Source organism: Nycticebus coucang, chromosome 24, assembly GCF_027406575.1.
Source record: "Nycticebus coucang isolate mNycCou1 chromosome 24, mNycCou1.pri, whole genome shotgun sequence".
Classification (NCBI taxonomy): Eukaryota; Metazoa; Chordata; class Mammalia; order Primates; family Lorisidae; genus Nycticebus; species Nycticebus coucang.
The window spans coordinates 20,213,750-20,228,349 of record NC_069803.1 but is presented as its reverse complement, the minus strand read 5'-3'; the positions used below and the strand labels follow the sequence as shown (position 1 = coordinate 20,228,349).

The window sequence follows — 14,600 nt, the reverse complement described above, 5'->3', positions numbered from 1 at the left end:
GACCTTGATTCCGCTCTATCTGTCTGTCACCCACTACCCCTCCTGTCCCCTTTGGCCACGTGCACCCTTCCAAGAGAAAGCCGCCAGTGGGAGTTATTCTTTTTGTTTGTTTGTTTGTTGGGGAGGGGGTGGAGTTCTTAGTTGTTGTTGTTTTTTGTCTAGCAGTCCCAGGCGGGGTTCAAATCTGCCAACCCTGGTGCATGGGCCGACACTCTAATCATTGATTGCGCTACGGGCACCCAGTTGAGAGTTATTCTTAATAGGCTGTGACTGTCCAAGGGCTGGGTTTTAGCACCATTTCTGAGAGAGATGCATCTAGGGGAAGCATCTGCTATGCCAGCCTGAGCTCAGGCTTTGCCTTCCAGGCCTTCAGCTCTGTAATAAAGACTGGTAGCTCAGCTCTGTGACTTTAAAATTGGGAAACCAGCTCCCGAAGCCTTCCCTTAGTTCTACTGTAGTGCAGACAGCCAGTGGCTACAGAGAACCATATACAGTGGAACCTCGGTAAGCTGACCACCCAAGGCACTGCAACAAACTGTCAATATACGGAGGTGGTCAGCATGAAGACCTAGGCCTGGCTGTACTGATACGTACCTGTGTGCACGTCCAGCCTGTGAAAATTAGGTCAGCTTAAAGAGGTGGGCAGCTATGGAGGTTCTACTGAATTTTCTATACATTTACCGCCTGCTTTCCAGAACAGTAACTTCAAAACCAGACACACACATCTGCAAAACTCTGTCTTTTTGAACATTCCGTGTTCAGAAATTAAGTAATGCTCTGGCGTCTGTATTCACATAGCTGGCCAAATTCATTATTGTTGTGGACTTTTTCTGTTCCCGAATTTTCACCACTGTGGGGAAATGGGCAACACTCTGATACCCAGAGGTGTCCAGCATTTTTGCAAACTCTTCCATCTGTGGGGAATGACGTTTGGTCCCCATCTTCTCTCTGTCCCTGCGTCTAGTTAGCAGCAATGGAAAGGTCTCCTGGGGATTCTCTGGTTGCTATTTAGTTTGTTCCATCAGCTCTTTATTAATCTGCAACTTCCTGTTAAGATACAGGGTGTGCTTTTCAAAGAAACCTTACGCAGCATAAGTTTTATTTTGGGACTGGACACGTTAATATATAAAGGAGATCTGTGAGGGATATTTAGTGCTGTAAGCTGTTTGCTTTCAGCAAAATTTCGTGAGCACTCACATGCCAGGCACTGTTCTGTGAACTGGTGGCGGAGGAAGGAATGGGATATTCTCAACTTTGAGATGTTTACCCTCTACTTCAGGAAAACACACATACTAAAGTGTGGTAAGTACAAACACAGATGTTCAAGGGCTGGTGGGGTGCAAAGAAGGAACTGGAAAATTTTAGGGGAACAGACAAGTGAGAAAGTTTTCATAAAAGAGACTCTAGAATGGAACTTTCATGGTGGATGATATAACAAAGGTGTCACATTCTGGTGACAGCAGGGGGAAGGCAAGAATGGAAGGTAGGAAAGTTATTTGAAGGTAGTTTAAGTGGCTGCTGCAAGTGGTTTAGGTAAGAGATAGTAAAGTCCTACTTGAAGGCAGGAGAGATTTGAGATCATCTTTATAACAGTTGGCACAGGGTGGGTGAGAAGAGTGGAGTGAAGGTTTCTAGTTTGGCACAATTGGTGGCTGGTGCATCCATTAAACAGAATGGAAGAAAAGAAGGCGAAGGTGATATGTTGGGTGAGGGCTGAGGAGACTTTGGGTTCATGTTCAAACCCTCTGAAGTTCAAGTGTTACCTGGGAACATCATTCAATCACTGGACTCCAAGTTTCTAGTTTTAGAAAGAGGTCTGGGCAGGAAATACACATTTGAGCAATATAGCTAACAATTTGAAATCATGATAAAGATATGGTGTTTTCTGTTTATGGTACTAGAAAAATGATGAGTGTTTCAAAAGTATATATAGTTTTGATTTTTCAAAATATTTTTCAGGGGGCAGCGCCTGTGGCTCAAGGAGTAGGGCGCCGGTCCCATATGCCGGAGGTGGCGGGTTCAAACCTAGCCCTGGCCAAAAACCAAAATATTTTTCAGGTAAAACGTAAGTGCATTCTGTATTTCATGGTGTCATGAAAGCAAAATACCCAATTTTTTTATGGGGAAGCCTGGGGATGTCCAGGAAAGGGGGGAATAAGATCTACAAATGGATCTTTAGGACACTAACATTGGCATTGCATGTATTATTTACCATTTCAGTCCTAAAGATTAAAAAAAAACATGATAAATGATGGAGAACTGTGTAGGTGCATTTAATTTTGGAATACTATAAAGTGACGATTCTCCAATAGCGTTTTTACTAGTTCTGAGGAAATGAGTAAAAATGTGAAAGACATGTCTTCTTTCACTGTGCAAAGTGAAATTTTCAAGAATTTTTTTTGTAAAAATGTTTTTGTCTTTTTTTATTTTTTTCTTTCGCAGTTTTTGGCCAGGGCTGGGTTTGAACCTGCCACCTCCGGCATATGGGGCCAGAGCCCTACTCCTTTGAGCCACAGGCGCTGCCCAGTAGAAATGTCTTTTGTGTCTAGTGTAAATGCTCGCATTAAGCTTAACTCTAGATCTCAAAATCACCCTAAGCTGGCCCTTAACCCTAACACTAACCACAGCCCTAGATAAATCTTAATTCTTTCCGCACTAGCCCTCACGTAGGCTTAACCCTATCTCGTGCTACTAACCCTAATCTTAACCCTAGTATGGACCTTTTTAGGAGTAGGCTTATGGGGAAAATGTTCTTGAGGACTCCAGTAACCAGGTAATCAAAACTGAGAAATGAATTTCTGATTCAATGAGGAATCTATGAAGCAGATCATTTGCAGACTATCTTTAATGACTTATGATTACGAAGTTCAACCTTTCTGAAAGAGAGAACCAAAGGCACGGGTTAGACATCTGCAAGACATCCTGTTCCTTCTCTATGACCCCAATACATTGCCTAATTAGTGTCACCATAAAGATGCAGTAAATATCTCTGAGAGCCGCCATCCAGGTGGAGGGTACATTTTCACAGACCACAAAATGTATACTATCCTTACTCCGAGTTTTCTAGGACCCCCCAAAAGGGTTAAGACTGTCCCAGTGAGTTCCAGAAGACAGAAGCCTCACTGGCCCCTCCTAGATATCACAATCCCAGTGTGACCCCACATAGATCTTAGCAGCTGGGACTCATTTTGATTAGGCTAACAGTCATTTTACAGCGACGCATAGCGCCAGGCCCTGGGGATTAGAAGTGATATAAGACACAGTGTTACAGTCAGAAATCTCACAGCCAAGCTGAAGATAGATTATTAACATACCTAATACAATGAGACAATATGATAAAACAGAACACATAGTTCAGTGCTGCATTATATGGCAGAGACCTGGATATTGAAGTGGTTTAGGATGACAAGTATTAGTGGACAAAATGAATACTATTTTCTCTCATTTGTGTAGCACTTAGCGGCTTACAAAACTTTGTAACATATATTCAGTCCTTCCTAGGATTCTGGGAGGGTGATAGGGGAGGTATTAGGATAATTATTCTTATTTGTGTATGCAGAAAGAAGCTCAACAGAGGTCATTAGTTGCCCCCACATTCCCTAACAAAAGTGGCAAAGCAGAGACTTGAACTCAAGCTGAACAATTTCAAATACAATGGGAAGTTGATTCTATTTCATGGAATAAAGGAGATTTGAATGGGGCTTGAGAGGACTGAGTGAAAGTTGAAGAGATCAGGGGAAACAGAAGACTATTCCGAATGGGCAGTGCTATAAGGAGAAGGCAGGGGGTGTTGGGAATGGGACAGTGAGCAGACAGACAGGTGACAGTGAATAGGAAAGACTGAAGGGCAGAGTGAGGTTTTGAGAGTCAGGCAGAGGTGTTCATTAGGATTTCACAAAGATGTCAATAAAAATTTCAACCTGGATAGTGACATAAGAAAGTGCCATCTGATCGTGGTGTGTGGCGAGAATGTGAACAAGTTGTCTCAGAGACCAGTCACGTGGCTTCTGGGTATGGCAGGAAGAAATGGTCTGGAATGGGGTGGCAAGAATTCTGATCAAATGAACTAAGGACTGGGCATGGTGGCTCATGCCTGAAATTCTATCACTTTGGGAGGCTGAGGCTAGAGGATCAGTCGAGGTCAGAATTTGAAGGTCAACCTGAGCAAAAGCAAGACCCATTTTTATAAAAAATAGAAAAATGAGTTCAGTATGCCTGTAGTCCCAGCTACTCAGAAGACTGAGGCAGAAGGATCACTTGAGCCCAGGAGTTTGAGGTTTCAGGTTAAGCTATTATGATGCCACTGTACTTTGGCCAAAAAAACAGAGCAAGATCCTATCTCAAAAAAAAGGGGGGGGAACCAAATGAGTTTAAAACTGGGGGGAGCAATTAAAAAAACTAGTATTTGATAGAGTATGAGAGATGAGGAAAGTGAAAATATCAAATAATTCTAAATTTCAAATAAGTAGTTATTTTGGCCTCACCCAAGTGACAGTCCCTCTGGGCCCCTCACCTGAAAAAGAAATGTGACCGCAGTCCTCACCCCATGGGTGACCGAAACTTGTTCCATGTGCAGAACTATTACATGAGATAGTTAATGAAAAAGGGCAATTTTAAAATGGGAATAAAGGTGTTCTCAATAATATTAGTTTAAATAATGAAAAATTGGGAAATATCCAAATAATCTATAATGGAGGAAGAATTAAATTACAAGTAGAAATTAAAATCACATTGGAAGAGCGTGGGGACATAAATATTCATCATATAAGGGCAGGTGGAAAAAACAAGACAAAATACCATCTGAATATCATTCAAAATAAATATATGAATAAAAAAGAAAGGTTAAGAGTAATTATCTCTGATTAATGGCAATGTGACTGATTTGTATTACTATTTTTTTTTTTTAAAGAGACAGAGTCTCACTTTGTCGCCCTCTGCAGAGAGCTGTGGCATCACAGCTCACAGCAATCTCCAGCTTTTGAGCTTAGGCGATTCTCTTGCCTCAGCCTCCCAAGTAGCTGGGACTATAGGCGCCCACCACAACGCCTGGCTATTTTTTGTTGTTGTTGTTGCAGTTTGGCCGAGGCCGGGTTCGATCCTGCCACCCTCGGTATATGGGACCAGCACCCTACTCACTGAGCCACAGGCACTGCCCTGTATAACTATTTTTGTATTTTGTACATTTCTGGAATTTTACATTTTTTTTACTATGAAAGGAATATTTAGGAAAAAAAGAGAAAGAATGAGATCAACTGTGTTGTGTCCCTTAGAACGGATAGAGAGGTAACGTCCTTCTCTGACTCAGAAAAAGTGGAGTGGAATAGATTCTGAGACAGGGCAAAGTGGGAGAGGTAAGCTTCAAATAAATGGAGGAGGAGGAGAAGAAAAAATACGGCATTGATAAAGTAGAGAGATAGATGTCTTAACCGAGCAGAAATCGGAGTCCTTGTCAGTGAAGTGGTCTGACCTTTGGGAGCTGTTGATTTCTTAGATAAATACAAAATCAACACCGGAAGTAGATAAGAATGCGCTTAGAACACAACTGCAAGGTTTTAGTCTACAAAGTATTTCATTAGGTTTGCTAACTTCAAGGGGAGCTTTGCCAGGATTCCTCCTGGTTTTCCATTAGGACTGCAAAATGTTTTCAATGACTGTGCATTCGGGCACCAATAACAATCCACCATCTGGTGACATGATGAGACATCTATGGGTTGAGAATTTTTAATGAATTTATATATCACTAAATCAAATGTTTCTAAAAAATGAGACTACAAATGTGCCCTTGCAGAAAGTAATAATTGAAAAGTAATAGGATAATTGTCTTCAAATCTTGATATTGATAATAGTAATTGTTTTTTGTGATTAGTGAACAGATCATGTAACACACCCAATCCTAGAACTACTCCTTTGAGGGAAAAATAGGGAGTGGTGAAACTTTCTTTGGCCCAAAGTTTTCTGCTAAATATGTTATTTCAAATAACCTGTGCTATTACTTAAAGCCACAAGAACTGTCTATAGCGGAAAAAAAAAATTCTGACAAAGAGAGCCTTCCTTTTGCTTTAACTTTATTTTACCTGGGTGATGTTATTTTTCCCAGCAAATACGTGCTCCTCAAAGTTCAGGAAACTCTCACCAGATATTTTTCACCTTCTTTCAATTCTTTTTTATTTTTTAAATTTTTATTCATCTTTTTATTAAATCATAGCTGTGTACATTAATGCCTTTATGGGGTACAATGTGCTGGTTTTATATACAATTTAAAATACTTACAACAAACTGGTTAACATTGCCTTCACCGCACTTTCTTAATTATTGTGTTAAGACATTTATACTCTACACTTAGTAGATGTGACATGTCAAACCTTCTTTCAATTTTATATTAGCCTTGCCCAGGTTCACGGTCAATATCTGTTCTAAATGTCACACCATTTTGTCACTAGATAAAACACACCAAATGTCCCTGAAATGCAAGGAAATACCAAATCTGCAGAGTCAGGGTGCAACTTCTCTATCTGGTTTTCTTTAAAATAAACCTTTTATTCGTCTCTGGATATACCCACATGTGCTAATTTTCTTCGTTGCACTCACATTCATAAACATGGCATAAAAGAACCCAGTGATCAGTGGGCAGAGCCTGAATTTCTGAAGTTCTTGTCTATAGTTTATGTGCCAAATGAACAAAACTGCTCCCTGCAGAGATGGAGGATTCTTCCCAGTTGTAAGATATTTTTTCAAGACAGGTTGTCAAAATAAACACTATAAAATGGTTTGCTTGTATCCCCCAAGGAAGAAAGCCAGAACACAAAAAGTCCTGAATTAATAATAAGTTTTAAAAAGATGAACCTCACTAGAGTATGTCTGCATCTTCAAAACAGGAGGAGGAAGGAAAACATTGCTGGGAAGGAAAGACAGAGGATAATGACCAAATGAGACCTTTTTGACCTTGTTTATAGAAATGAAATCATTAGGCCCAAGATGACTTTTTTTGCGGCAGCTTTCTCATCCCTTATTTTAATTTGAATGACTGTCAAAATAAACTACAAGTCACCACACCGTATGTAATCGGTGTGACATCTGAGGCCACTGTTTCTCTAACTTTAGCTAACCAGTGCACTTCCTGTATCATGCTTTGGAGTAACTGTCAGAGCCAAAGGGTCCAATTTCCCACCACGTCCTTTTGGAATAGTCTTCCTCCCTCTCTCTCCGGCTTACACAAGAGTCTCTTGCTGAACTGAAGAGGGCACTGGCTTGGCAACTATATATTTATTAGTAATTTGAAGATTTTACAGAGAGAAGAGATTGGGAGTTTTCCTCCATCATGGAGTTCTTTGGAATAAACAAAGTCAGTAACACCAGGCAGCTTAACTGTATCCGTTTCACATTTTAAGTTTCAGCCACAACTTCAAAACTAAAGAGGAACCTCTCCAGAACTGACATATGCAAGCCTGGTAAGTTACTGCTTAGGATCTCAACTTTCAGCCAAAGCAAAACATTAGCAAGAATACGTTGTAGGAAGAAATGTTCGGGTCCTTAAAAATTCTATCCTTTCTATATCTGTAACTATTGAAAGATAAGAACGATCACTTACTAAAAAAAGTGATTCGGGGGTATTTTCCTAGTTTGCTTTGGAACTTGTTTTCCTTTGAAAGAAGGATAAAAAAATATTCTCAGTTTTACCATCTAAACGTACTCCAGCTTAAAATCAAACACCAGTGGCCTGGTATCTGAACGTGTAGGCAGGTTAATGATCTATCCATTATGCTTTTGTTTAAATCTATTCTGAAATACTGACTGTTGAGATATACACAGTTTTCATGACCATACTCAGACGGGTGATGCTTTTTTCAATAAAAAACTTAAGTCGATCTTAATTCAGGAGCTCTACATCCCTTTCAGAAAATGGAATACAAACGTTGCTTTCTGCCCTTTATTTAATGATATCTTATTGTTAAGATAAAATCACAGCAAAAGCATTGAGTTGATGACAGATACATTTGAAGGAAAACTGTGAACGGTGAAAGTGTTAAAATGAGATGCGATTTCCCCCCCAAAGCTGGACATTTAAACTTCAAAACACAGTGTAGGAAAATCTACCTTTTACTTTCTACTTAATCCATAAAAATGTCCTTTGTTTCTGTAATCTAAGCCCCTATGGAGGCTTTTCTGTGGCCCTTTGCCCTCATGGAGTGAGTGGAGAAATACCTGAATGTGAAATGATGGCCGTTCATTAAATGTCCAGGGGAAACTTGGTCATCAGGCCTGTCAGATAACCAATTGCCACACGGAGCAGTGCTAACACCGGGAAATGTCAGTGTTCCCTTTGAAGACAACAGATGACCACACAGAAATGTGTAAGTTTATAAATAATTAGAAGAAAAAGATTAGAAACTAGGCACCATGCTATCTATGGGTTCCTAAGGAGAACAAAAAATAAAATAATTAGTGCTATCCATGACAATGCCTATCTGTGTGTTAGAACTGGGCAGAGCAGAGATGCAATTTCAGCCCAGTTCCATAGTCACAGTTAGATGAAAGGGCAGGGTACGAGACGGGAGTGAGAGTTAAAGGGTGAATGTGGACTGGAGGGGGTGGAAGTGAGGAGTCATGGGACCACCCCGGGAGCGTTGGATGTATTTTTGTGGCTGTGAACTGAAAAGGCAAGCTTCTCAGAATACTTTCAGTCAGGAGATGTGATTTGGGAGAGAGGGGGAGGAAGAGTATAGAAGGTTTTATTCATTTCCTTACTCATATCCCAAACCTAACGATTTCAATTTGCTAACGCTCAAAATGTGATTTTTTAAAACTTCATCCTGGGAATGCTTACAGCCTTCAAAATTCTATGTGAAATTAGCACATGGTACCCCATAAATGCATTAATGTAGACATGATCTACCTCTTTATGATTTAATAAGAAAAACAATTACATCCTGGGAATTTTGTTTCCCTGAGAGAAGGAATGGAGCTTTTCTAGCCTCTTCTGGATGCCCATTTTCTCTCTGAAAAGGAGGAAATGAGTTTCTTTGGGAGGGATACTGGCCAAATTGAGAAATCCTAAGAGGTCTACATGATTTGAGAGGGTTAACCGCCCTCTGTCTTGGGCGGGCCTAAGAAAATCTGTGAACTTCCTATAATTTTATGCAGACTTGCTGGTTGAAGAACTGCTCCGTGGCATTAAGTAGGGTGTTTGGAGGAGAAGCTCTGCCACAAGAGGAAGAGAGACAAGTCTTTGAACTAAGACTGCCTTGAAAGCCACCCTGTATCTCAGCATGTTCATGAAAGGAACTTCTCTGCTTATGCTTTGTCAAGGATGCCTGTGTTTGGAGCCAAAGAGGAGAAAGGCCTTCCTGCCCTTTGTAAACAGATATGGTTCCATCATGGAGATATAAGAATGCCCTCCTTGGGTTATTCTTGCCCAAGTGGTGATAAAGAGGGTCTTGGCCAGGAGAGGAGTTGAGGCTAGCTGGGTTGGTTCTCAGTTGGATCCAGCAGGGATGAGATAAAAACTCAGTAGAGAATCAGAATCGTTGTGTATGAAGATCCTAGTAAGGAAGAGAGATGTGTTCAGCAAACCTGAGGATCTGGGCAAGGAGAAGAGTCGGAAGCGAGGAGTAAATCTGGGGCTGAGATCATCAGAGCAACATGGTGCAGGTATAAGGGAAGGAATGACGATGGGTAATTCTGACTTGGGTTCTTCTAGCAGAGAATGTGCATCACACCGCGTGAGCCAGGCATGGCCATGGTGGCCCAAAGGGGCTGCCATTTCCTTGACACCATGGCTTTGCAAACTCTGCCTAATATCTTTACATGTATATTATGGACTAAAAGCTAGCTGAGAAGTCTTCGATGTTGTACACATGCAAAGTGAAGCCCACATATGAATTAAAGATTTAATACATAATCAGTGGCTGAGCCAGGCCAGAACCTGCCTACTCTTCCCTAGTTCATTAAGTGGTCAGCTTTGCAGCCACTATCTCGTTGGACACTTTATCCTTGTTTACGTCTGTCACCAAAAGAAGCACCAAACTCTCCATATCTTGTGAGAGCAGGGTTGTTCATGGTAAGGCTTCCGGTGCCCTGTGAGGCTCAAAGATGTCAGGTAGCACTTGAGAGGTTAGGTCTTACAGTGCACTTGGTTCAAGTTGATGACATCAGTATTGACAGGGAGGGTGAACATAGTCTGATGCATGAGATTCAAAGCTTGGAGATTTTAGGATAGGGGAGAAAGGATGTACAAGGGGTAAAGAGGAAAAAAGAGGATATGTTCCTTACCCACCATGTGAGAGAGACATAGGAAAAATAGTGCATGCTGTGGTTTTTCTTCTTGTTATGTTTTTCTGCTAGCTGTAGGAAGAAAGCATTCGGAATCTTGGAGCAGAGAGAAACAAAAGTAGCTTTCTCCCAGAAAAGAGGATTCAGGGAGTTTGGATTCCTGGGATAACTAGGAGACAGATGCAGATAAAGTCCTGGTAATTAAAGGAGGTAATTAAAGGGCTGACAGTTAAAGATATAAGGTTTCTCATCAAGCCAGATTGTGCTATATATTTAGTATATATATCTGAGATAATTTCTGATCTTAAGAAAAGGCTATGTCTTTTCTTAAAGTCAGAAATACTAAACATGAATTCTAGTTCCTTCAGTACTAAAATATACCTGGGTGTTTGAGTTTCTTCAAAACATGCCCTGTATCAGCTTATGTTGGTTATGAAAGAGTTGGTACCTATTTTCCCTTTCTGAAGGGAAAAAATTCATTTTTAGCGATGAATAATTGGCCAAATTCTGATTAGCTCCATTACTTCTTAGCTGGAGAACATACAAGGTTGTGTATCCAAACTTCAAAGCATCATTCTTTACCTCCTAGTAGCTTCTCTCCTAGAAATGTAATCAGTGTTTTAGGCTAATATTTGTATATTCAGATTTTTTGTGATAGCACAGATTTAAGGCTTGCAGTTTTATAAAGGATTGTTACATATCTCTACATGGTGAGCTGAATATTTTCCCATTTCTAATGCAACTCTGGTTTCCTAGCGCTGAACTGTTTTCTGAACTTCATAGGAAGCAGCCAGAAAGTCATGTTTATTACCTGGTGCTCTGCTGAGACTTGTTGAGTTCCTTCAGCTCCCAACTTCGTTTGGCGTTATTATCCTCTTGCCTTGGCAAAAGCTGACAATTAAATCAGAGCCAAGAAATGGGTATAAATACAACACTTGGGGTAGCCCTCTGGCTCTGCCTTTTGAGCCAAACAAGGACAGGGAACATAACCCCTCAGGGGGGTTATAACAAGGTCTCTCAATAGTCCTGCCCCAGGAAGTTCAAGAATGCAGGCAATGATCCCCTTGCCTTGGGCCAATGCTACTTTCATCCCCCTGAGAGCTACTGAGATAACCATGTTCAGAACTAAAGTCTGCTGTGCTTTCTCTATTAGACAAAAGTGGTGCCACTGACTGTCACTTCTGCCCTATTTCTAGTGACGGCATCACTTCTCTCCTCATTTTATCATGGTGTCATTTTACCAGGAAAAGTAGTAATGAGCAGAAGATGCTTTAAATAGGAGTTATTATTTTCTTTTCTAAGCTTTGGTCTCTGAGACCAATTTTCACAACACCCTTGATCTATGCAGACTCATTTGACACCTATTCCTGTGTCCGTTATTTATTTATGTCTGCTCTTGGCAGAAAGCAAGTCTTCCTAAATTACTCAGAAAAGAAACTAGGAGGCATTTCATGCCTCAGTTCCCCCTTTTTCCACTTCCAAAGTTACCATATGTATTCAATCATTTTTTTTTCCTCATTTGAAGGTCACTTGAGGCCATCTGAAGGTCACTTAGATCTTCAGGGAAGGTCATTTGGAGGTCAATGTTAGGTCATTTGAGGTCAATGTAAGATCAATTGAAAGTCATTTGAAGGTCGATGTAACATCCCCCTTCAATTGACCTCAAGCAATTAAAGGTCATTTGGATGTTATTTGGAAGTCTATTGATGTTCACTTGAGGTCAATTGAAAACCATTTGAAGGTCAATTGAAGGTCACTTGGTGGAGCTGATCTGGGACTAGATCTGGTTTTATGGACAAAAGATCTTTAACCACTATGAACCGCAGACTAAAAATGCAACATACTGACACCTCATGGACCATTCTGAAATGCCAAAATTACCTGTTTAGGGACCAAAGAACCATCTTTAGAGACCTGACTGTAAAGTAGATTTTTTTCCCCAGGAGGTGAAAAATTGCCTGTTTAGTAATACAGAAAGTTACCTATTTTGGGACCAAAGAACCACTTTTAGAGACCTGACTATAAAGTAGATTTTTTTTCCCCAGGAGGTGATTTTTCATACTTGAGTGCTACTGTTTGGGATAATAAGAATTAACATTCCTTAATTAATACTAAGGCTGTGGAGTTGAAGAGTCTGGGTTCAAATCTTAGCTCTGCCCTTCTACCAGTTGTATCAATTGTTGATCCCTAGTTTCTTCAGCTGCAACATGAGGATTTTAATAACATCCACTTTAGAGGGTTTCTATAGGAATCAAATAAAATAACAGATACGAGTGTTTACTTTATTGCTTAGCACCTAGTGTGTTCTATAACCATTAACTATTATTCTCTTTATTCTCAACACACTTTTGCTGAGCACTTGTTAAGCCAGGCATTGTTAGTGATACTCAGTGTTGGCTCTACAAATTTGATGTAGGAGAGATTCAGAGGGAACATTCTGGTTGTGGGGAGAAGAGAAGGCAGAAGACTTGTCTTAAAGCTGCTTTACAAAACAGCCTGCTTGAGAAACATCAGTTGCAAATGCCAAAGACTTGCGAAGGTTGGCTGCTAGAAACCATAGCAGGGCTAATGCCCCTCCTAAGCACCCCCTTGTGGCCACCACTGTAGGTTCTATAGGGAATACACATGCCTATCTAGATACCTGGCATTTTGCTAGAAAACAATAGGATATGACACCACCTTGAAGACCCTAACCATCCAGCTAGTAAAGTGGATATGTAAATAAGTTATGTGGTAGGAGACTTTCCAAAGGAGAAAATCTGAAAAGCATTGTTGCTACATAGAAGGAGCTAACCACGTTTTATGGACTTCGCTGTGACTTCACAGGTATCGTATTTGAGCTGGGTTTTGTAGGATATGTAAGACTAAGCCATGTGGAAAACCACAGCCAGAACCATCTAAGAAGATGGGATTATTCTGGAGATTGTGTTTCATGAATGGCCTGGGAGTCAATGTGGCTGCAATTTAGAATGCACAGTAGAACCTCCACAGTTGACCACCTCCTTGAGTTGACCTAATTTTCATAGACCAGACATGCACCCCATGTATGTATCAATGCAGTGGGGCTAGCTCCTTATGTGGAACACCTCCGTATGTTGACCAGTTTGTTACAGTCCCTTGGGTGGTCAACTTACAGAGTTGGAGGCAGAACACCAAGAGATTAGCAGTTGTACCAAATTGTCTCAAGGGTAAGGCATTTGGATCTCCTCATGTAGGTAATGGCTGGCCTTTGATGGTTTTTAAACAGAAAAATAATGTGATCAAATCTTATTTGCGGGAGAAAAAAAGCTCAGAGCATAGTGCTGGCTGAGAGAGCCCATTCAATTGTATTAGTCAAAATAGGCTAGATTATACTGCAATAATAAATCCTAAACCCCAAGCTTAAAAGAGATTTCCTTCTCTCTCTCATGCTCCATGTCTATGTGGGTCAGTAGAGATTTTCCTCCACGTAGTCTCTGCACATCCCATCTCATAGCTGCACCATCTGGACACAGCACGGGCCTCTGGTCACTATGGGAAGAGAATGTTAGTCATGCAACATTGCTTAACTGCAGAAGAGCTGGGATTGTTGACAGCAAATGGAATGTTTGCTGAGCCCTAACTGTCTCTAACACACCAGTAGAAAAAGAATTTCAAACTATCTAGAATAGTGCAGTATAAGATACATTGGTGGGGTGGGGATGGAGGGGTGGAAACAGAACCCAGAACATGTAGAGCTCCGCCAAGTCCGAGCAGCCATGGGAGAGCGGTGATGCTCGTAAAACGTGTCCTTCCAACCCCCTATCCACATGCCGCTTTTCTTTATTCTATAGCTGCTTACAGTTCAACAAACCTCTCTTTAGAAAGTTGTGGATAAGTAAGAGCCAAGCTGATTCTAGGTCTGGGGGAAAGAGTTTGGGAGAACCTGGTGTGTGGAGATCCCAGGCTGTGGTGAAGTGTCAACCTCAACAACTTTTCAGGAGTGTGGATTCCTGTGCTCCACTTCCCTTTTCACCTTTCTGTCCTCCCTGTGAGCAAACATTGCCTAGGTGATCTCTGATTGGAGGAGGGAGAAAGAACAGGATGATGAGAGAGGGAAGTTGGAGACGAACTACTTCACATCAGGATGTAACATGACAGTATGTTAATAGTGTGTGTTTGTTGGTTGTGGAATTATCAATTACTTTTTCCCTCTCCTTTACCCTTTTTCTTCTCTTCTATATTTTCCCATTTTAAAATTAAGCAGTAATAGTTTTTACTATTTAAAGGCAACTTGTATTATCTGAAACACCAATCACAAGTTGTCAGTTTATTCTGACAATGCCTCTGTGAGGTTGACAGCTAGATTTCTA

General features: G+C 40.8%; 1 protein-coding gene across 2 annotated transcripts in view; it reads left to right on the top strand.

The window, feature by feature from the left end:
• Positions 1-1,208: 1,208 nt before the first annotated feature.
• Positions 1,209-14,600, top strand: part of PSD3 (pleckstrin and Sec7 domain containing 3) — a 559,602-nt gene continuing 546,210 nt past the window's right edge. For both annotated transcript variants that reach the window (XM_053578222.1, XM_053578224.1), the window contains exon 1: positions 1,209-1,302. The gene's annotated coding sequence lies outside the window, so the exon portion shown is untranslated. The remainder of the gene's footprint in view (positions 1,303-14,600) is intronic.